At 39.0% G+C, this 23744-nt stretch overlaps 1 protein-coding gene across 23 annotated transcripts in view; it reads left to right on the forward strand.

The window, feature by feature from the left end:
* Nucleotides 1–23744, forward strand: part of FOXP2 (forkhead box P2) — a 361843-nt gene that overhangs the window by 121075 nt on the left and 217024 nt on the right. Inside the window, exon 1 of one of the 23 annotated variants that reach the window (XR_014516591.1) lies at nucleotides 13172–13209. The exons of the other annotated variants lie outside the window; for them this stretch is intronic. The gene's annotated coding sequence lies outside the window, so the exon portion shown is untranslated. Of the gene's footprint in view, nucleotides 1–13171; nucleotides 13210–23744 lie in introns of those variants that run through there. 23 annotated transcript variants of the gene reach the window in all.

A 23744-nucleotide genomic window follows, 5' to 3' on the forward strand; every position in this document is an offset into this window, starting at 1 on the left:
CCCAACATTATAAATATTTATTCAGAAATGTCCAACTATGTTTAAGGGAGCCTTGCTCTTAGTCTTAAATAAGTGTACTGAGGGTGGCAGCTTTAGACTGCCTAAGGACCTTTAACCGGAGAAAAGAGAGTTGTGTTTGAGTCATTGGGTTTTACCATTAAAGATTGGGATTTTAGTTCATTCAATAATAAATTCTGTTATCACTCTCCTTTTGAACTTTGGTAAACATCACGGATTCTTGTATCCTGGGGAGTAGTGACTTCTGTCCACAAAAATGCCAGAGTGGCATTTGATTCTGCCCATTATCCTTCTGTGATAAGTTGCATTCCTTTACCACAGAAATATTGAATTCCTTTTGTGCTGCGTTCCTTCATTTGGAATGATGAAGCAAGGACAGTTAGAAGGAAGAATCTAGGTTAGCTACTGCTGACAAACTTGGCCCTCCTGTTTTGTGTGTTGAAAACCTACATGCCTAAAAAGTAACTTAGATAATATCTAAGTAACTGCATCTATTAGGAGTGTGCATGACCTCTTTACATATAAAGAAGAGATACTTGGCTAGAGTGGACGTATTCACAGCGCAGCAGATGAAAGCAATGCAGCAGAATATTAAAGTTGCTTTATTTTTTCTGCTCAGCATGAAATTGCATGGGCCAAAAGAAAGAACGACAGGAATCGGTAAGTCATGATGAAAATGTGTGTGCAGACGTTCTAATAGTGAAATAGTTAACAAAGCAGTAGAAAGTGGTGCATTTGGAATGCAGAAGGATTTAGTGTATTTCTAAGGTGGCATAAACAAAATGCAAAAGGAAACAGGAATTGTGATATAGACAATTTTTCTCTAAAGCTGGGAAAGCCTTTTGCATAAAGCTGTCATCTGGGATGATGAGCTAGACACTAGTCAGAAATGCAAATGAAACTTAACTGTTTAGAGTTTATCTAATTTATCATAGTACCTTCATTTCTGGATCTTTTATTTCTTCATGTAATAAAAATGACAGATGTTCCCAATTCAGAGTATGTAACATGCACATAGAAGGTTAAAATGAGTTTCAAAAATGTTATCTATGGAGGAAGAAACAACACATACTGTCATTCTTACGTTATGTTGCTAGACCTGTGAATGTGTCTGCCTCAATTCCGATGATCTTCCAAATCCACTGGGAGGATCAGGAACGTGTTGTAAACTCTCCTTTCCTGTTGTGTGTTTAGTGTCTCCTTTCACTTCAGTCTTGCTCTAAGCATAGTGCACTTTGCATTGTTTTTAAATTTAATTTTTTTTCTTGTGCTTTAAAAAAATTAATTTGAAGCTGCTTTTGTTGTCCTTTGTACATTGCCTTCAGACATATGTGTGGAAGACCAGAAATAGATAAAATAGTTTACCAAGGTGCCAAATTGGGCAAATATGCTTAGTACTATAGTTTACATTCCTGATTTAAATCACAGCTTCAAATCATGGTTTCGTGCAGTTTCCAAATTAAGCCTCTGTGTGTCATATCAGATTCTAAATTTGGATTGGCTTTGCAGAGTTTTGTTTTGCAGCATACCCATTGGACTCAGTTTCATTGAAAGTTAGGAACGCTGATGTATCATAAACGCCAACGCTGGTGTGTCTCACTTTCTCTTACTTTGTGGAATTGTGCTATTAGATGTTTTGGGGAAAGTGGGAGCTCTTGGGGGAAATGTTCAGCCTTAGATTTTGCAATAAATAATATGAATGGCAATGGCAAAGGGATGATAAATGTGAAGTGCAAATGCTAAGAAAATCCAAGAGTTTGCAATATTGTTAAGTTGCTTAGTTTATGTAAAAACAACAATGGAAATTGACAAACCTCTGCTCTGAACTTAGTTTTTTTAAATATATATATTTGGTTTGTGACAGATAACCTCGTTAAGTAAGCAGATTTCACATGTAGCACTAGGAAATCATTGTGCGGCTTGATATTTTCCTATTAGGGTAAGACATCCTCTAATGTAAAGAGGATGTCTGAAGTTATTTATTGTTTTTCCTGTGCCAAGCTGTGATTTGTTTAGTCTGCTGACACTTTCACTAAAGTTCTGTATTCTGGATAGTGGTTACTTATTTTCAAAGCAAATGCTAAATCCAAAAAGACATTGTTGCTCCATAGTTCATTTTCTGGCAGAGAGAATTTGATGTGTGTTTTTGTTCACTGTTCTTGTAAAGTATTTCTACTGTAGTTGTTGAAATCTATACTTTATATGATCTCATTGTACTGCCTGCACTTCATTAATGACTGACTTTGTTTGGGGCTTAGGAAGTGAAATATTTTTCATATGACACTGCCCTATATGAGTACAGCGCACCAGCTGCAAAAACCACAGACCATCTGATTTTGTGGGTTTTGAGGGTGTGAAAAGTTCAGTTGCTCAGACGAAGGCATATCTGTACATTACATCGTATGGAAACGGAACTACTGTAGACTAGAAAAAAATGTTCACAATAGTCTTGATTCATATAAAGATGAGTAATGCATTTTATGGAAACAAAATTTGTTTCCAGTGTCTGGTAAGCTAGCATTTCTGAAGTTTTAAAAATGCTGGAGTGAAAAAACAAAAACCCTTCCTACTGCAAATTTGTTTATTCCTTTTTTTAAAAAAATGTGCCTAATCTTAAAACGCCATCAAAAATTTAAATTTATGTGGCAGATTTATGGGACAGAGGCATATATTCACCTTACTAAACCATGCCACTTCAAGAGAATCAGAATATAAGACTTTGGCTACAAGTAAAACTGCATGCAGGGATTTGCACAGATGGAGCAGGACTTCTTGTCTGTATGTCATGTGTCTGTATATGTGACAACCTTTTTTTCCAGAACTTGCCAGGAAATTGGGATGCTTTGTGCTGGCCTCTGTGTGATAATGCTATTGGGAGCATTATCTATTCACATGCTCCAACATTTAAAGGATGAAAATAAGGACATTGATTTTCATGAGTGAGTAGGACAGTGTTATTTATTCTGGCATTCTACTGACAAGGCCAGCTGGACAGTGGTGGAGCTAAATCAGTGCAGATTCAAAAGTAGAAAGTGGGAATGAAAAGTGCATATAAGCAGGTTGTTCCAGGTGAGAAAAGCAGCATGCATGGCAAAGTTGCATCACAATTTGAATAAACAAAATTGTTCATTGGAAAACTCCCGACAGAAATGCAGATGAGCCAAGCCAAACAAGATCTTATAATCATTTTTTTTTTTTAAAAAAGAACTCAGTGGACTGGATCCAAACTTACTCATGCTTGGTTTGGTTCTCAAAGGTTGTGGTATACTACACTGGTGTGGTAGGAGGGGATGATATTAAGTGTGGCAAGAAGATTCAAGGACAAAGAAACATTTAAACATTTCAGTATAGTGCATTATAGTATAGTATCAGAAGGGACGCGAGTGGCACTGTGGTCTAAACCACTGAGCCTCTTGGGCTTGCTGATCAGAAGGTTGGCAGTTCAAATTCGTGGTATGGGGTAAGCTCCCGTTGCCCTGTTCCAGCTTCTGTCAACCTAGAAGTTCGAAAGCATACCAACGCAAGTAGATAAATTGGTACTGCTGTGGTATAGTGTGTGTGTATATGTTTGTGTGTGTATGTGCAGAATATGGATGGATATATTTTCAAAATGAGAGCAAGATCATCAACTTGTACTGAGGACAATTCTACTTGTGATCCAGAACTGCCGTTCAAACAAAGTGCTCCAGATCACAAGTAGCATTGTCCTCAGTACAAGTTGATGATCTTGCTCTCATTTTGAAAATATATCCATCCATATTCTGCATGCGCGTGCGCACATGTGTGTGTGTGAGTGAGAATGACTATTCTTCTGTAGTTCTCCATGACATATTGTTGTGAACAGGGTTTTTTAGCTCTGACAAATATGAGAGATCAGAAAAGAGAAAGACCTCTTTGTGTTGATGAGAGTTTGTTTGTCCCAAACTAGATCATAAATGAGGTTACCCAGCAAAAGCAAGCTCACACCTCTCATTGTGTTTGTATACATAAAGTATACAAGATATACTAAGGTACATATGTAAGAGGCTCATAATTATATTTTGGGAACGATCCATGTTCTTATGTAGTTGCAGATGGAACTTGATAGAATTCAGTTCCAGCACCTCTCAGGAGGGTTCTGTCACCTCGCAGGTGGGTGCCATTGCCATTCTAAGAGAACAAGGGAGGTGCACATGGTGAGTTCTGGCACCTCTAGAAAAATAGCACTGTGTCACTGCATCATTTTATACTTTCTAGATGTCCCATGTTCATATTATAAAGTACTTGTGTTCTATGTTATAAATCAAGCACTGCTAGAAGATGTTTCTTTTTGTTTTCCAATGTATTTCTTATCAATAAAAAAATTGGTGTGATGCAAGCACATTTTTATTTTGAAATTGCAGCCCAGAGAAAAAGGTTTGAGAACCACTGCTTTAGAGTAAACCCATTGAAATTGGTGTGATCTCAGTGGGCATACGATAAACATAAGTACATTAGGATCCAACCACATTATTATTGTCACTTTTAATTAAGAGAAGCTGTTGACCTGATCTGAATTTACTAGTTTGGACACATTTGGTTCTAGTTGGATTGTAAAGCTCCAAACACTACTTATTTTTGTTTCCTCAGATTGTGAACTATAAGTATATTATTATCACTTTATGCATCACCTTGTACCCGAAGGTCTCAAGGTAACTTTCATAGTACCATAAACAAACATTTAAACACAAAAAAGTAGCAACTAAATGTGATCACGCTAAACATCCCTCCCAAGTATATAATTCCCATCATATAATTTATCACAAGTGAGCACAATAAAGTGAGCACAGCAGGCAGTTAAAAGCTATACACTGAGCAAGAGAGCTCATGTAGCAGCATGTAAAGATAAAGAAAACTATAGTAATTTTTTGAAAAGTAAATAATGCTGAAGCAGTCCTCTTTCTTCCTTTCTTATTTTATCTGGCTAGCAGACGAAAGAGGGGTATAATACTTGTAATATATGTTGGTCCTAAAGGCTAAACCAAGTATTAGGAAGTCTGTGATAGGACAGTGTGGTTTTTTTCCTTAAATAAAGATTTTTTGTCCACCTGATTTCAAGTGATTTGCCTCATCCTGTAGTAGCACACCCATTATGAGCCCATCTCTCAATGTCCCCAGTACCACAATCCCTTCATCTCTCCAATGGAGTGTTTTTGGGACAAGGGGTTGACCAACCACAAATTGCCCAAGGAATGGGTTTCTTCTGAGGGATCATTTCTTATTCCTCAAAGGGAATACCCTCCTTCTCCCAAACACTTATTTTTTATAACAGTAGGGGAGGTTTTTTGTTGGAGTGGGCTGCAGTTATCATGTACCTGAAGGTTTTGCCCACCAACCTCCTCTAGGTCAGCTACCTTGGCCTCAAGGGAATAAACTTATTCCCTCAAGACAAGGCACTCGTTGCACCAAGCACCCACCCACAACGTCTGTCTGGTATGAAGATGCCATTTTGTGCAACACGCTATGTAACCCCCTCACCTCAGCATTTTTTCTGTCCACATATCTGTTCGTGTAATATATTTAGTTAGTTCCTTGGAAGCATGGGATTTGTTAGATCACAAAGAGGAAGAGCAGAATATCCTTCCCTGGCTTCCATGCCCTGCTGCCGAACTCACTCATCTGCTTAACCTCCTTGGTTGGTTAAAAGTGTGGACAATCTATAGTTTTAAATTTTCCTCACATGGATAGCCATGGCAATGTTACACTTAAAACAAAAAGCACTTCGGCCCAGTGTTCCTGTTCCTTTTGGAGAATAACAACATAAGCATTATCTCACCACTTATTAATTTAAAAAAATTAAATCTATATACAGTGGTGCCTCGCAAGACGAAATTAATTCGTTCCGCGAGTTTTGTCGTCTTGCGATTTTTTTCGTCTTGCGAAGCACGGTGTCAGGAAAGTTTTGGAAAAACTTCAAAAATCACCAAAGTCTTCAAAAACCTCAAAAAAGGCTACCACACCGTGTGCTATGAGTTGCTCCTCGAAGTCAAGTCGCAACTGTATTAACGGTGTTAAGAAAAAGGAAACAAACTTGCAAGACGTTTCCGTCTTGCGAAGCAAGCCCATAGGGAAAATCTCAAAAAACAAAAAAACCTTTCGTTTTGCGAGTTTTCCGTCTTGCGAGGCATTCGTCTTGTGAGGTACCACTGTATAGTTGTTCAAATTAATGGATGTGAAGAGTTTAATGCATAGGCAAAGATACAAAGGTAAAGAACTTTTCCAGAGAAACGCTGTTTCTAGCAGTTAGAAAGTGTTTTGTGGGCACCTAAAGAAACCTAGTGTGTGTGTGAGAGAGAGAGAGAGGGGGGGGTTGTTGAGGCTTTATTTGTGGGGGGAAATAGTCATATTTCAGTACAGGAAAAAATAATTTTAAAATCAATATTGTAACAATACTTCAGTTGGACTATGTAAAATTCCTCCTAATTGGATTCTAAAGGTTCATATGGTTAATTGATAACCTTTTATACAGGTGTAGCAGGAAACATAACCCTGATTGGTCTCAGAAGTATTGTGTGAGATCATGGGCCTTTTGGTCATGCGATAGGTCACTTAGAGGCCAAAATGAAAGGTTTAAAACATGCTGGGCTACAACCAAAGGGAAGACAAAAGCTCACAAAGACCAGGTAGAAAATGTTAGCACAGCTTAGAGAAGAAACTCAATTACTTAATTCTACTACAGTCACAACCACTGACTTCTACCCTCAAGATGAGGTAGGCTTGGTGTCAAGGTGTGGATAAAGTGGAGAAAAAAGTTCTTAATACTAATGGGAACTTTTCCCTATACCTCTGAGGTGTGAAAGTTTCCTTTTCCCAAAATGTTCTCCAAAGCTACTTTTTATTCAATAGTTGCAGCTTTCTTAAGTACCTGATTTGTCCTAGGGGACATAATTGTACTTATTCTCTTGCCACTCCTTGAGACCAATCTGATGACAACCAAACTGCTCTGGAAGTATTAGGAGCTATCAATGTTATGGAGACTCCATAATCTCATTTTAGAGGTATCAATAAGCTTGTGATACAGTATAAATGCAAATATGTGCAAACACAGACATACTTCCGAGATATTTCATCTGTATGTTATTTTATTTAAAATCATTTGACTTTTTAGAATTCATTCAGCCTCTCTGACCACATCTATAAAACCCCAGGGCTGTTGACCTTGAAAGCTTAATATAAAATTAATCTATTTACGAAGGTACTAAGGGAAACCTTTGGGGATTGATGTGGTTCTTGTAGGTAACACGAAAAAGAAAGAAAAAAATCAGCTTACTGATGTGTTGGCAGTGTCCATCAAGGACTAGGGCATTAATATATTATATCCTTTGCTGTCCACTAGTTAATTTGGCAGCACTGAAATGTGGGGTCTTCTGCTGTTTTTAAGTTCTATTCTTCACTGTATGCTTAATTTTAATGATTTATTGTGTTCCTGCCATATTGTAATTCCACGAACCTGAAATAATAAGTATTAGATTTTAAATTTTGTAATTAAATGTAATTTAACTTTAATACAGATGTTTAGTAGCATTTTTCTGCTGGTTATATAAAATAGAAAGCTTGATTTCAAACTTTGTGTACATATTCCTGCATATGGACAGGGAATGTCAATTTACCTTCTTTCTATCACAACATCTTCCCACTCTAACCACCTTCCATGAGGGTCAGGAGGCAATTCAGGACAGCAGGCTGTTAGGCTTGAGGGGAAGGGTAAATCTTTAGATCCAGGCAAAAATCTATCAAAAACATCTTCATTTTTATTAAGGTTGTTCCTAAAGCTTTTGAGTAGTGTCATTTGAATGTTAGATGGATTTACTTTACTTGCTAGGTTTCATGTCTAATAAAAATATGTTTCAGCACTAAACATGACATTAAAAAAAGCAAACCAAGTCTGTCTATCTATCATCTATCTATCTATCTATCTATCTATCTATCTATCTATCTATCTATCTATCTATCATGTGTCCCTTAAAAGTTAGAATTATCCCTTTATTTCAATATGTGATGACAATTTGTATTTCTCCACCAAAGAACCTTCCCTCATTGTAGAGGGTGCGGAGGGATTGCTCTTGGAGTTGTGCTCAACTAGAAGGACATTACCTGCCCCGCTGTCCAACTCTGGAGATGAGAATAAGGCTTGTTCTGCCACTGTACACCTGTACAAGGCACTGTGCATTGTACCTTGACAATGCAGCAGCAGCAACTAGCCCCATTCTCCAGCTCCAAGGTTGGGAGAAAGGATGGACCTTGCCAAGCTCATGAGATGACAATAGAACACTCACAAGGGCAAGCACGGAGAACATGATTGTAAGTTGCTCTTCCTGGGGTGGGGAGGAAATAGTTGTAGATTGTGATCCAATAGGACATACCTGCCTATTTTTGATAATTTCCTTCTGATTTCCTCTGAGCAAATTTCAAAGTCCCCCAAATTAAAAAACCTCATTTGATAGCTTTTTTTTTTTAAAAAAAGCAGTAGAAAAAATAGTGTGTGTCACCAAATGTTCTTGCGCTAAATTTTTTGAGGCATTTAAAGATGAGCATGGATATGGTGCTGTCTTACCTTCTGAGAGTGACTTCAACGTATTTGCAGCAAAATCTAAAATACAGTGGTGCCTCACAAGACGAAATTAATTCGTTCCGCGAGTTTTTTCGTCTAGCGAATTTTTCGTCTTGTGAAGCACAGTGTCGGAAAAGTTTTGGAAAAGCTTCAAAAATTGCCAAAAACCTCAAAAAAGGCTACCACACTGCGTTCTATGAGTTGCTCCTCGAAGTCAAGTCACAACTGTATTAAGGGTGTTAAGAAAAAGGAAACAAACTTGCAAAAAACGCAAGATGTTTTCGTCTTGCGAAGCAAGCCCATAGGGAAATTCGTCTTGCGAAGCAGCTCAAAAACCGCAAAACCCTTTCGTCTAGCGAGTTTTTCGTCTTGCGAGGCATTCGTCTTGCGGGGCACCACTGTAATAGGGTATGTTATAATTAAAATGTTCCTCTGGTATGTTTTACAGTGTAAACATCTTTCAACTTAAAATGGAAAAATACACATATAGCACATGTGGCATGCACACCAAGAGATTCTAGATTAGCCTAGGGACAAGAAACTCCAAAGGGTGTTTGTATCTTTCAACCAACTTAATCTGCACATACGCAGATCTTAGTTTTATGAAACGGCGGTAGTTTTAAACCGATTTTTCTAATAGGAATCTGCTTTATGTAACTCAGCACCAATATTGATTGTCTCAAGAGTAAGGATGTTTAGGTAGATCTATCAGGTGCAGTTTCTCTTATTTTCTCATTTTTTCCAAGTTTAAGTTTACATGGGGGGGGTCCCTTTTGAAAATTCACCAGTGTACTTCCATTTCGAACACAATTTTGCTTAACATACACAGCGTAGATTGGTGTTTTTGAGCTGCCGGAAGTATCTAGACCTGAGTTTTTTTGTTTTTTTACTTTGCAGTCCACCAATCTAAGCTTTAATTTGATTTTTCTGGGGGATGTAAAATCTAACAAATTATAAAGATCAGTTTTAATTTTGTGTGTGTGTGCGCACACCCATATTCACTTTTACTTTTTCTGTCTTGGAGTGAGGACACAAATCCAGGGAGAGGGTCCCCACCACACACCCAGATGTTCCAGATGTGCTTAACAGGCCCCAGAAGGTTGGTGATCCCTAGTCTACTCTGATTGACAGAGTCACTCCGGAGTCCCAGGCAGAGGTCTTTCTCATTGCCTGCTCACTTGTCCTATAAGTGATTGAACCTGGGATATCTCTCAAACACATTGAATACCTTTGTCTAAATATGTGCGGTGGCTTGTCTGCCTGTAGTGAGTGTGCAACAAGAATAGAGAACTTCCATAATTTGTGACATCACAACATTGGTAACTCCTCCCCGTTCTAAGCATCCAGCTGTTGGGATAATCCTTGGTCATTTGTAACTACTAATTGTGGATCACCTGATTTATATGCTATGTCACAATTGATCTAACTATTCCCAGAGTTTGTATTTCATTTGCATTTGGTTGGTTGGTTGGGTTTTTTGTAGGTAAAGGTAAAGGGACCCCTGACCATTAGGTCCAGTTGCGGACGACTCTGGGGTTTATCTTGGTTTATTGGCCGAGGGAGCCGGCGTACAGCTTCCAGGTCATGTGGCCAGCATGACTAAGCAGCTTCTGGTGAACCAGAGCAGTGCACGGAAACGCTGTTTGCCTTCCTGCCAGAGTGGTGCCTATTTATCTACTTGCACTTTGACGTGCTTTCGAACTGCTAGGTTGGCAGGAGCAGGGACCGAGCAACGGGAGCTAACTCAGTCGCTGGGATTCAAACCGCCGACCTTCTGATCAGCAAGCCCAAGAGACTCAGTGGTTTAACCTACAGCGCCACCCGCATCCTTTTTTTGTTGTAGTTGTCACCTATGTGGTGAAGCAAACAGATAGCTCTCGTCTTATTTCTTTTTCATTTTAGTATTTATAGAGTCTATATTTTCTCTTTCACAAGCAGGGCCATTTTCTACGCAATCATTTTCAATCTAATTGCTTTCACCTGTTTAAATAAGAATAAAAATCGTAGTGGCAAGTATGTTTACATTGGCACGGAAAACAGTTACATACAGATCTTTAAATGTGCCCATTTTTTTTCAGAGAGGTGTGCTTGTGTGGTATGTGTATGTGTAAAATCTCTTTCCCCTCCCTGCAAAAATCCTTTTTTCAGTGTAATGTCAACAATGTTATATTTTTTAAAACTTATTTTTTAAAAAACAAAAAAAATGTAATATAGGAATTGATTCATTTCAAAAGCTTTCCAATTGACTTCATTAACCTATCTTACAAATGTAAATGTTCTTTTCTGTCTATAATCTAAACATAGAAGAAATAGATTAAAATCTTCTAAAAGTTTGCTTAATTGCAGGGTAATTTTTGCATTGCAAGTTTAATGCAATTGTTTCACTAACTTTTACAGGGAAAAATGTTTGCAATTGAAACAGAATGAGTTCTTAACTGAGGAATGAAAACTTGCAGGGAAAAGGAAGATGAATGTTTGTCACTGAACCCTACTGAATCTAAACAAAGAAGGATTACCTAATAGTCCTGCAATGCATTTGAAGTACAGTCTGTGATTTGTTTGGGGAGATGAATGGAATATGCGTTTTGAATTCTCTGCATTTTTTGGCTAAATACATTCTGTGGTTATTGCTCTGTGTTGGTCATATTGTTACAAAATGTAAATTTGAATTTGGTCACCTATCTACAGTTTTTAAAATATAAAATAGGAATGGATGTGTTTCTTCAATATTTCAGCTCAGCAAAGTTATAGTGTAGCAATTCAAACTTTTGTTAGTTGAGACTTTGCCATTCATACGTTTTAAATCTTGAAATGTTTGATACTAGTGGCCTCATTAATCTTGGTTTGTGTTGAGTATTCTAAAAGATTCAACAGATGTTTGTGTTGCAAAAGAAAAACAAAACTGGATACTTAATAATTATTTTTTATTATACTGGAAAGAGAACCTAGTTTAATTATACATATTAGCTAATCTTTGCTAGTTTTTTCAGAAGTGAACATTACACTGAAATCAGTGGAGTAGACACATTTGTTTGGACCCAAGGGCAAGAATGCTACACCAATTTTTAAAATATTAGTGGAGTATGTTAGTTTTTCAAGCTCAAAGGCATAATAATTACTTTGTTTAATTTTTAATTATTGTCTCTCCATTAGTTGCCCCAACCCCTTCATCAGTGCAATCGTGACATTTTATGCTCATTATCGTGCAGTTTTGCTAAGTGGAATCAATTGTAGAATCCAGTGCCTGGCAAACTGCAGAGTAAATATCATTATCAGTGTAGTAAATAAAGTTGGCAATATTTGTATTTAGCCCTGTTGAAGCGCAGCTTAGAACCTGTAAGGAGCAGAGGAAACTCCTGCGCGTGGAGTTAAACCAGGGGCCAGCAATCTAAGGCCCATGGGCCGGAAGCAGCCTGTGGAGGTCATTTGACCGGCCCACAAGACGCCCCTGAACTGAGATGGCCGCTCATGCACTGCGCTAAACCGGCATGGTGCGGGGACTCGCTTCCGCGGCACTGAAAATCACATCTGTGTATGCACTCACACACACGTGCGATCCGTCCCACAGAGGGATCTCCACGGGACCGATGTGGCCCAGGCAAGATAAACCTTGCCGAACCTTGCCGAACCCTGAGTTAAACTGTTGGTCTATCTAGCTCCGTATTGTCTACTGCAGCCTTCTCCAACCTGGAACCCTTCAGATGTTGCTGAACTCCAGTTCCCATCAGTTACAGAAGATGGCAGTTGCCTTCCAGAAGTTGTTGCGACTACACTAGGTTGGGAAAGGCTGGAGTATTGACTGGCAATGACTTATCCATGTTTCAGATGGGGCTATCCCAGCCTGGAGATGCTGGGCATTAAACTTTGGACCTTCTGCATTCAGTGCATCTGCCTTACTAACTGAGCAACATTGCACCTACCATTTTAGTATGTATTGTGAGGAGAGAGAGTTCCGACCCCTTTACCAGAAGCTGTTGCAGGAGAAAAGGCTGGAATCTTACCAAGGTTGGAAAAAAATCCCTGTTACAGTGGTACCTCAGGTTACAGACTCTGCTAACCCAGAAATAGTACCTCGGGTTAAGAACTTTGCTTCAGGATGAGAACAGAAATCGTGCTCTGGTGGCGCGGCGGCAGTGGGAGGCCCCATTAGCTTAAGTGGTGCTTCAGGTTAAGAACAGTTTCAGGTTAAGAACAGACCTCCTGAACGAATTAAGTTCTTAACCCAAGGTACCACTGTATATTCAAAGAACTAAATATTCTGAAGCAAGACTAAAGGAGAAGAAGATGGGAAGAATGGAAAGTTTTCTTAGCCTTATGACACAAAGATGTGATACATCAGCTTTGGTGATGTGTACATACTTAATCCCTAGATTCTGCTACCCGTGGGATAAGAACATTCTCTGGTTGTGACCTCACAATGCAGGAAGACCAAATGGTAGCCTACTTTGTCATTGTTATGTTGTAAATGAAGTAGCCTGTAGTTACCAGCTCCTAGTTCAGTAAAGGCAATTTCAGCATGGAAGACGATAAGATGTGTAGCCCTCACAATGAGAATGTTCACAGCACCTTTATGATTCTCTGCAGGAGTAACTAGCAAGCCATGTCCTCAAATTCACCAGCAGGTAATGGCACCAATTCTTATAGCTATCTCACTCCTGTTCTTAGATTCTTACACTGATTCTGTTTTGCAGTCCATATTGACGGCAGTTCTGATGCCGGTTTACACAGTCGGCATATATGGGAAATCTCAGTCAGTAGAGGATGAGACTCTTAACCTCAGGGTCATGGGTTCAAGTCCCGCATCGGGCAAAAGCTTCTTGCATCGCAGGGGGCTGGACTAGTTGATCATTGTGGTCTCTTCCAACTCTACAATTCTGTGATTTGTGTGTGTTGTGCAAGTACACCTGAGGTTCCAGCTTCCACTTTCACTGTTTCTTGTTTTCTTGTGAATCTTAATTCATTAACTGTCCCATCTATAATCCTTGAGACAACTTGTAATACTTAAAAACAAAGAAACAAGAAAAGTTCATTTTGGCCACCCCTCTGGAAATTGTTAAAAACAAAAGAAACACAAAAACTATATTTAAGTCTCACTGAGTTAAGCACATGGTTATTATATCGCTTCTATTGTAATAAATTGGATTTTAAAAGGCTGAACTTTGCCAGCATAGTGTCCCATGATGTACATAGCAGTAACCTCCCCTGGCCATTACAGACCATAACTCAGGCTTTAGAAATAACATTAAAAAGATCAAAATCTCTTTTGAAACCAGCAGAGTTCTTTGCTGTTTTAATTAGACTTTTCTAGAATGGTAAACCTACAAATTTGGGAGTCCATTGTCTGTCCTATGATACCTGTCCTACTTTTCTGAATGAACAGTTTGTAGCAATTAGTTTTCATTCTTGTAGTTTTATGGAAACTTTATGTATTTATTCAGCTTTTTTCCCTGCTCATGAGACTAAATAAATAGGATCAGTGAATGCAGCTTCCTTTTTAGACATTATTTCTATTACTATCACAATCTTTACTGTTCTTTATTTATCCCAGTTTGAATTCATCTTTTTGGGCTGTACATGCTCTTACCTAGTATTAAGTATCATTGAACTCAATGTGACTTCCTTCTGAGTAGATTGCACCACATTTCTCCCTTATAAATCATTTCAAAAATGCAAAATTTGAAACTGATAAAAATTCAGCTCAGTCCTAGTAAAATATAGCTAAAAAGAAGAGTTTCTAAAGAACCAGAAAGCTTAATTTTTTCAGTGATGTGACACTGCAAATGTAAATTTTGCTTTAGGTCCTCATTTTAATGTAAGCTGCAGAAGGCAGATGCTATCGTTTCTTCTTTGAATAATGTAGTCCTGGTATTCTTTATTTTTAGACTTGTTATATAGACAGAACACTTGAGGAAGAGGTATGCTTTGAAGCTTCTAAGCCATTTACTCAATGAATTTTATCTTATCCTCATTTCCTGTCCAATATGTCTATCCCAGTGCACCACCTGCCATGCAGATGCATATAGAGTGTGTAAAAACTGGTGTTTCATGCAATATTTTGTTAAAAGACAATCTTTCTTGCAAAGGTGTTCTGCTACAGCCCATCTTTATTCCTAAGAGAAATATACTATCCAGCTTGGGCATATTATTCTGTTTTTCTCTATGATTCCCAAAAAAGCGGTGTCAGGTCTTTGAAATTGTGTAAGAACAAAGTCGGTATTGCTTTGTAGTTTGGGAAGACACATACTTTTATTTTTAAATAGATGTTAAGAACCTAAGAAGGGCCCTGCTGGATCTGACCAAAAGTCCATCTAATTTCACATCTAGCCACCGGTGGCCAAGCAGATGCCATTGACAGGGCATGAAGCCAGTAGACCTCCTCCATTTAGCTATTACAACTAATAGGCACTGACGAGCCTATGCTCTATGAATTGGTCTAGCCCCATTTAAAGCCATCTGAACTAGTTGTCATCACTACCTCTTGGGACAGCAAATTCTCTTAAGTTAATTTTGCATAGTGCGAAGTAGAACTTTTCTTAGAATTTATGTCTGTATACTTGTATTCAAATCAGTAGCTACTAAGAATGCTCAAAAGTTGTGCTTGTCAGGCTTGGCTATCACTTTACATTTGTTCTAGGTCCTAATCAGGGTGGTAGCCGTGTTACAATATTCTGTTTCTGGATGCTCATAGCTTTGTTCAGTTAGGAACTCTGGCTCAGTTGCACTGTGGACTGCGAGACTGACTAGCAAGTCCTCTACTGCTTCATAAGTACAGTTGGTTTTCTCTATTTTACCATTAGAGTTGTGTTGGAATTATCCCTAAAGCAAAGATAAATGTAGAAATTCCTACTCAAGCAAAGCATCTGAGAAATTTTACATGAAGGCAAATCTCCCCCCAAACAGGTATAACATGCTTGAAGTAGGTCTTGAGATCTTTGAGGCCATTGTAGGATGCATCCAATCCGAGAGGATTTTGAGTGAACCCCAAAATGGAGACCATGAACGTTGCTTGAGGCAAAATGTTTCATATTTTTGTGGTGGGACAGCTCATGGCTTGCTTCCCCACCTCTTTTTTCATTTTTAAAAATACGTTGACTCTGCCAGTTACCATCCGAAGGAGCATTCTGTCCAAAATTACAAAGAGAATGCTGTAGTGGCAGGAAAAGGAAGATAAAACCACCCTCCTTAAAGCTAAAACCACCCCACCCAAAAATTGTTAGAGTCCCCTCTCCCAAAATTAATCCAGGCATTGAATGTGTTTTTGCCTTCCGACACCCTCTCCCAAAAAAGTCTGTGCTGAAAACGTCCCAGATCAAATTAAAGGGTGGCTCTTCAGCTTGAACCCTCAGACTGTGGTGCCATTTATTTGCTTCCGTTTATGTTCTCTCTGCTTTCTCCACAGGAGACCTCATTGGAGAACTGCATTTGGGCTGCTTATGGTCTTTCTCTCTCCTTCTCCTTCTCCATTCCCCCGTCACAAGGTTGAGCACTCTGATAACTCATTAGCCTCTTCCAATTTCTTCAGGGACATATTCAGGGAATACCAGTTCAGACTCCAAGTCTAATGCACTGGTGGGCCACTAGACCTCTTGAACAATTTACTCTGACAATTTCAGAATCTGATAAGATACTAACAGAGTTTGAGGCTGAACCAATACAGCTTTTCTATACTGACCCTTTAGAAACTTTAGAAGCAGAATGTAGGGGATCCTAGCCTTAAAAAGGTGAATGTCTTGGAACACTTTACACCTGTGTTTCATTTGCCTAACATGATCTGTTCAAAGACACTAGATTTCAGGTGTTTGGGATAGGGCTTCTCCTTTCCCATTGAAGTAACTGACTTGTACTTATTTTTTGTATGTGTGTGTGTCAAACTTGAATCATGAGAGACGTTCACTGGGTCTATCTCAATAAAACGAAGGAGTTCCCTCCTTCTAGACAGCTTGTACAGTTTCTGATCCTGAGTAGTGATACCCTTTTGTTAGAGTTGGCTTTTGCTAGATGGGAATGGATTAATCAGGTGAAAGAAATTGCAGTTTTAATATAACAGGTGGGGTGCGGCAATATCTTGAGGCCTATGTAAACCACTTCTGAGGCTTGGGAGAAGGCAAGGCAAAAACCTAATAGAGCTTTATAGTTTATTCTTGTATAGTAAATAAATTGTTTTATTCTAGATGGCATAATGGTGAAATATATATAATTAGATAATATTCTAAATATACCTAAATATTAAACCATAAATAAGATGAAAGTGTTTTCACCTTATTTCATAGATGGGGTTGCTAAATGCGAATATAAGAACATTATTACCTCAGCTGAAAATAGTTACATTCATGTCATTTATACATATTACAACATGTGTTTCATTGCATGTCTCCAAAAATGGTCCGCCACTCTTTCAATTTTGGATTGTTGAGAGATGCTGCTGTTATGTCTTGCATAAATTAGTGCTTATTGTTAGGCATGCAACTGGGTTAATGGCTCAGGCATTCTTCAAAATTATATGCCAGAATGGCAGGTAATTCCCCCGTTCTGGATTTCAGGACTTGTATAAAAATGTTCACTTATTATAGGTTCCTTTGTTGTATCACATTAGTAGTTTTCAGCCTACAGACTAGGATCAATTGTAGTATCACATTAAATACTTGATATGCCCATTGTGGGGGAGGGACTCAGTGATTTAGATTTTTCTTTTGCATGTCTGTTATGTTCTATTGGAGTTTGAATATCAGCTGTTTACTTAATTTACTATGACCACTACAGTATCATACAGTTTATTACAGTGTAGTTTGAGATATTAGTACAAGTTTTAAAATAAGATTAATATATTTATTAGATGAATTGCATATATTACACATCAGAAAGCATCAGAAAGCACACAATAATTTAACAAGCACCCAGAAATGTCTTACAATTCAGCACAATATATGAAAAGTTCGTTACATTACATAAATCCACTGGATGTGTGCAAGTAAATTGAAGCTGAATCCTGAAAAGACAGAGGTGCTACATGTTCTATGTCCTTGGTGCAGTCTGTGGTGGTCCCAGCCAGCCGCAGCCCCCTGAAATAGAGTCGATGCCACAGTGTAGCACCCCAAGGACATTTGGGGGGATTCTCCCCTTATTAGCTTGAGGACCTTGTCCTATGCCTACCCACCACAAAATCTAGAACAACTGCATCCAATTCAGCAGATCTATTTCTGATAGCAACAAGACGTTGCCTGGCATCAATGTGCCTCCACAATGAATTGTAAAGAGACATCCACCATCCACCAAGTAAGTGTAGAGTAGAAGGAGTGATTGAATACATTACTCACTGCATCACAGTGTACCATAGGATCTCCAGAAATGGCTTCCTTTGGATTGCCAGTGTTGTTTTCCATGCCTAGAATGTGACAAGCTAAGGAGGAGATGCACGCACTCAAGCATTGTAGGCCACGTTCTGAGTGAAGTGGCTGGTGGTTGATCACCCTCACCACTGCTTAATTGTCCCACCAGAAATGCACCTGCTTGTTCCAGAACTTCTGCCACCATATGTATACTGCCTGTTGTTGCTGCTCCAGAGGACTGTTGGCCATGAAAGAAGCTCTGCCCCCAGCAAGGTCCTCAGATGGGGTAGGCAAGTCAGCTGCCGCAGTTCTGGGCATATTTACACTGCATGCTGTTACACCTTCCCCATCTGTATTAATGTAAACACCTTTGAAGGGATTCTGCCTTGCTTTCCTCACCATGGGCCATTTTGAGACGAGGCAAGATTCTCATCCCAAGAGACTTCTGTACTCTGTCTGGGTGGGTGTATCTCATCCCACCTATGAAGGTGGGTAACAAGACTGCATCCTGTCTATCAGCTCTGATGCCACCTCCTCCTGTTCAGCCTCTTCTTCTGGCTAGTCAGTGAGGCTTTGCACTCTGCATGGTTGGGGGGAAGAGGGACCTCAGATCTGCTTCTTCTCCTCTGACATCTAGATATATAAAGAGAGGACCTCTCCACCACCTCTGTGTGCCTGCCATCCATCCCCTCAGCTACTCCTTCCTCTTGTGTCTGCAGTTGCCAAATCATGCCAGGTCCTGCTGTAGCTGGGGGAGGGGAGATGACAACAGTGGTGGCAGACTTTCCTGCCGATATACGGGCCCACAAAAATACCACACCCTAGTGGTTAATCAGATGCCATTTATGTTCTGAGTGAGTTGATTTAACCACTCATATACAGATAGTATAATCCATGAGCCAGTGGTTCATTTTCATTCTCCAATTTCTTGTCCATTCTAGCCCTGAGTCCTCACCTCCTCTCCTCCACTTTTGTTTAGAGGAGGGTGAAGATATCCACATTAGAGTAACCGAGGATGTGTTCCCAAACCTTGCATGGCAAATGGATCCTGGGCCTCCTATCCTTCAACTTACTATGGTGGGGAACCCACATCTCACTAGGGCCAGGGCCCATTGTAGTAACTCTACACCTCCTGCCTGATGCCCATCTAGTTAAGCAAAGGGTTTTGACAGCCACCTGCAAATAGAAGCTGTCATGGACAGCTTTGCTTGCTGAACAGCAACCTGAAGGGGGGAAAGGTGGAGTGACTTCACCTGCAGTTGATCAGCCTGTAAGGACACAGGAGAAGGCACTGATGAGAACCAGTTGGTTTCAGCCTTCTTAAGCAGAACTTCCAGGCTCAATCAGGTGCTAAAAATAATGCTTGTTGTTCCTGGCTGCCTCATGCTTGTTTTGACTCTTGATCATTGGATTCCCTGACCCCTCTGATGATGTGGGTTGCTGTTTGCCTGACCCTAGGACTGGATCTGACTTTGGACGCTGACTCTGCCTCCAGGCAAGTACACCTCAAAGACTCTTCCGGTTGGCTGGTCTCCCACTCCACTGAGTTCTGCACGTTGGTGATCAGCAATGAGACTATGACAGAAGCTGGGTCTGGGGATTCTTCCTTAGACAAGGAGGACTGGCCTACTCTCTCTTGCTGTTTGAGTCCTCCTTGTGACTCATGAGTGCCTGCTTCCAAGTTTGCTGCATGTGCTTGGACCTCTTCCAGACCCCACTGGGCTCAGTCTGCTTGACTCCTGTGCTGATGACAATATGCCAACCCCTCATAAATTAGTTTTTGTGGTTAAATTACTTCAAGTGCACTGATGTAGGTTTTTTTTAATGTATTTATTAGATTCCATACCTTGAAGGTGGTACAGTTAAAAAGCAACAATAGCAATGTAAACATGTGGGGAAGAGAAGCTTTGTTCTGAATTTGATTATTATGTTTTTACATTTTTTTTAAAAAAAATCTATAAAAAGTACTAAAGGATAGCTTTGGATCCCAGAGGTAAATTTGACCGAGGTTAATTCTGCTCCACATTGACTTTATCTCAACACAGGACATCTCAACACAACTCTCATAGTGCAAACCTCCAACACTGATCTCTCATATGCAGTGTTTATTAGAAAACCAACCACCACCCCTATGTATAAGTCTAATGCAGTCCATTAGAACCTTTTCAGTATTTACTATTTAGATGGAGGAGGCAGGGTGGGGGCGGGGAGCTAATTCTAAACATTTCTTCCAAATACAACATCCTGCCTTTAAATTTGTACTATATAATATTTGAAAATAATGTAAAAATGAAAGTGTGAACTGTTTTCTCTTAGGTATGTTTAGGGTAAGTCCATTTCAGTTCAATGGGGCTTTTTACTAGGTAATAAGGTATAGAATTCGTAATGTTGTAATGGGAGTTAGATAAAGCATGTTCTTGTTTTTTCCTCTGAAAATGAACTTGTAGGTGTTTAACTTTGTCCGGATAATGTCTCAAGTTATTGCTTACTCTTATAATTGTTCCCATATATAGGCCATACATCCCATGTCTTTGACCATAACTGTTAGCTAATGTAGACCTTTGCAGTGAAGTTTCCAGGAAAATAAAATCTTGGTGTGTATAAGAGCACCATATTTCTTATTTTCAAATGCATGAACAGAATTTAGCATCTATTAATATAGGTTGAATGGGTTTTTGAAGGAACATATTTCTGCCCCCAAATTCGTTTATATTCTACATTAAGAAGAAAACACCCCAGAATGGAATTCTGCTGTTTTTAAATGATAAATGTAATCATCTTCAAAGCAGTGTAGCCTAAAAAGAAGTGCCTTTTTAGAATATTATAAAAACCACAAACTATTTATTTACAAACTCACTTTCTTCTGAAGCATTTTTGGTATATACTATGCACTTGTCCTAGATAACAAAGAAATATTTTATAACATTTAAAATGCATTAAAATACCAAATAAAGTAGTAGATAATCGCCTCTCACATTTTTCAATATCTTATCATTTTTGTGATGGAGGCTACAATCATATACTTGCTTACCTGGGAAGAAGCTTCATTGAAATCATTGGGCCTTGCTTCTGAGTAGACATGCATAGGATTGTGCTATAAGTTACTACAATAACCCCATTTAGCACTGGAATATAATGTAAGGCACATTCAAAGAAAAGCTATTTCTTTTCTTTGGCTAGACTAGAAGTTAATACATAGATGAAATCCGCCATCTTTTTTCTTATGCTAAGGTTTTATCTGCAATTTAATGGGTAAACTTACTCTGAAGTACAGTTGCTTGTTTAACTTTACTCCAATTCAAGCCTTTGATTTTTTTTTTTTGGCAGGTTAGTTAATTCAAAAAAAAATATTGAAGTTAAGAACTTTCAAGAAAAGGCAGAGGAGAACCTAATTTAACCTAGAGTGTCTCTTTTATTCTTCTGTTATTCATTTGAAGTGCCCTATCAGCTTGAACTGACCAACTTCAGTCATTTTTACCCTTTTATTTTTTTCCTCTAATGTAAACTGAAATTCCCTGCTGTTCATGGTATTTTAGTGTTTAGCATCATTTAATGAGCAGGTATCATTAAACTTAAAAGGTCTCTTTCTATATATCTCTGATTAGTTATTGAAGGAACCAAAGAATTCCTTTAATTTATCTCTGCTTCCTTGTTATATTTTGATGTCAGCTCATTTTACATTTCAGTATCTTTTTATAAAATAGAACATTATAATTTTGGTGTAGAAGTAGGACAGAAGCTTTTCATTTTAAAAAAATAATACCTGACACGCAGACAAAATGTGAATCCTGCTTTGTTTACAAAGAATTTGTTAACACAGTTCCTCAGGGGTTTTTGGGTTGGGTTGGGGGTTTTTTTGGTACACTAGTATGATAATTTTTAGCTAAAGAAAATATTTTTACCTACTGTACAGTTTATGTACCCTTTAATAGTATTTATCCTCCAGGCATCCTTCCCTAGCATTACTAAAAAGACTCACTTACATATGTAAAAACATGTTTGGCCCTATTGATTAATGATCAGCTGATTAATGAGACTAGTTTGGAAGATGATAATTAATGAAAGGTACTTAATACTAAGAATACTGCAGAAATGTGAAAGAACGACAGCAGTGTATTCCAAGTAAAAAAATTGGTCAATGGGAAGCATTCTGTCCCCGACTTTATATTCCAGCCTGACAGATCCACTTCCCTGTGTTAGGTAGGATGTGCAAGGTTCCATGTCTCACCTGGCATAAACCTGTTTATGTGGAAAAGGCTGCTGATATGCCCCACTTAGGCAAATGTTCACCATCTGAGAAGCACATTCTCCCATTCTGCTTTTCAAGAGTGGGGCTTGGCAGGATAAAGGAGTGCAAGAGAGTTGTGTTTCATGCTGGCTCATCTTCTTTTCTCCAGAAAGTAGGGCATCACTCCTTGTGCAAATATACAGTAACTGTAATCTCCCACTTCCCCCTTGGACTGGCTATGCCACTCATCTGACCTAATGAGACGTGGGTGTCTGGGTTCTACATCCTGAAGGCTCTGCCCCTGCCTCCTGTGGATAAACAGGGTCTTCAGGTATGTGGCTGGGGGAATCTAGCAACTCCAGGCGGAATAAGTTGGCCTTTGTTTTTCCTAAGTAAAATAGAATAACTGCAGTGGCGGATACCAAATAGGCAGAGTAGGCCCCATGCCTTTTAGGGGCCCCACAAGAATGGATCAAAATATTGATTTGACCTTGAAATTGATTTATTAAAACTGTTGTTGGTAAAATCAAAAGATAATTTGTGATCCCCACTCCCTACCCCGGATTTCAACTGCCTTGGGGCACTGGATAACTAACTGGCAATGTTGTTGTTATGGTTATAGCCCACCTTTACCCCGAGGAACTCAAAAAGCAGCACATATGGTTCTTCCTCTCCCAATTTTATTCTCACAACAACCTTGTGAGGTAAGTTTAGCTGAGAGGCAGTGACTGGCCTGAGATCACCCAGTGAGCTTAATGGCTGAGAGGAGATTTGAAGCCAGGCATTATAGGCCTGAGCCTAATACCCTTTAACTGCTACATTGCCTGATGTTTACCACATTAGAATACAAATAAGCTGTTGGCTTTGCTTTCATACTAATGGCCAACCTAACAGATTATTAAATACATTCAAAATTCAGAGTTTGTTATACTCACAGTTTGGTAAGGATTCTTATTTTACTTTTATGAATAAAACACCAAATAAGACATACAAATCCAAAATACTCTAATGTGGCCCTGAGTACACTCAATTACATTTAAAGCACACCCCCATAAGAATCATGGGAACTGAAGTTCCCTACAACAGCTATAATTCTCAGCACCCTTAAGAAACTGCAATCCCCAGGATTCTTTGGGAGGGAGGGTGTGCTGTAAATGTATGGTGTCTCCACAACCTAGTATTCTTTCTAAGAATGTATTTTAAGAATGTACCCAGCCAGATGGGCAGGGAATGAATGAATAAATGAATGAATGAATGAATAAATAAATAAATATTCCCTCCTTCCTACAGAGCTACAATTAATTCCTACCACCCTATTTATCCCCTCCAAAAGATAGATCCCTAGAAAATATTAGAAGCACAAATACAGTGCAATATATATGAGAGTTAGGGCTGGTAAAAAGGAAGCCACAGCTGCTGTTTCTCAGTGAGAGAAACAGATTAACTTGTTTAACTAAAGACCTATTCACACATGGTGGTGTGTGTGTGTTTTTCCTACAGAAAAATCCTCCATGGTGCAACACACACACACAAATGTACACCCTCATTTCAGAAGCTCGTGGCATGAATATTTTTTATTTGGGAAGTATAGGGCGAGGAAGCT

The sequence above is a fragment of the Podarcis liolepis genome (genome assembly GCF_965112155.1).
Source record: "Podarcis liolepis genome assembly, chromosome: 10".
Taxonomy (NCBI): domain Eukaryota; kingdom Metazoa; phylum Chordata; class Lepidosauria; order Squamata; family Lacertidae; genus Podarcis; species Podarcis liolepis.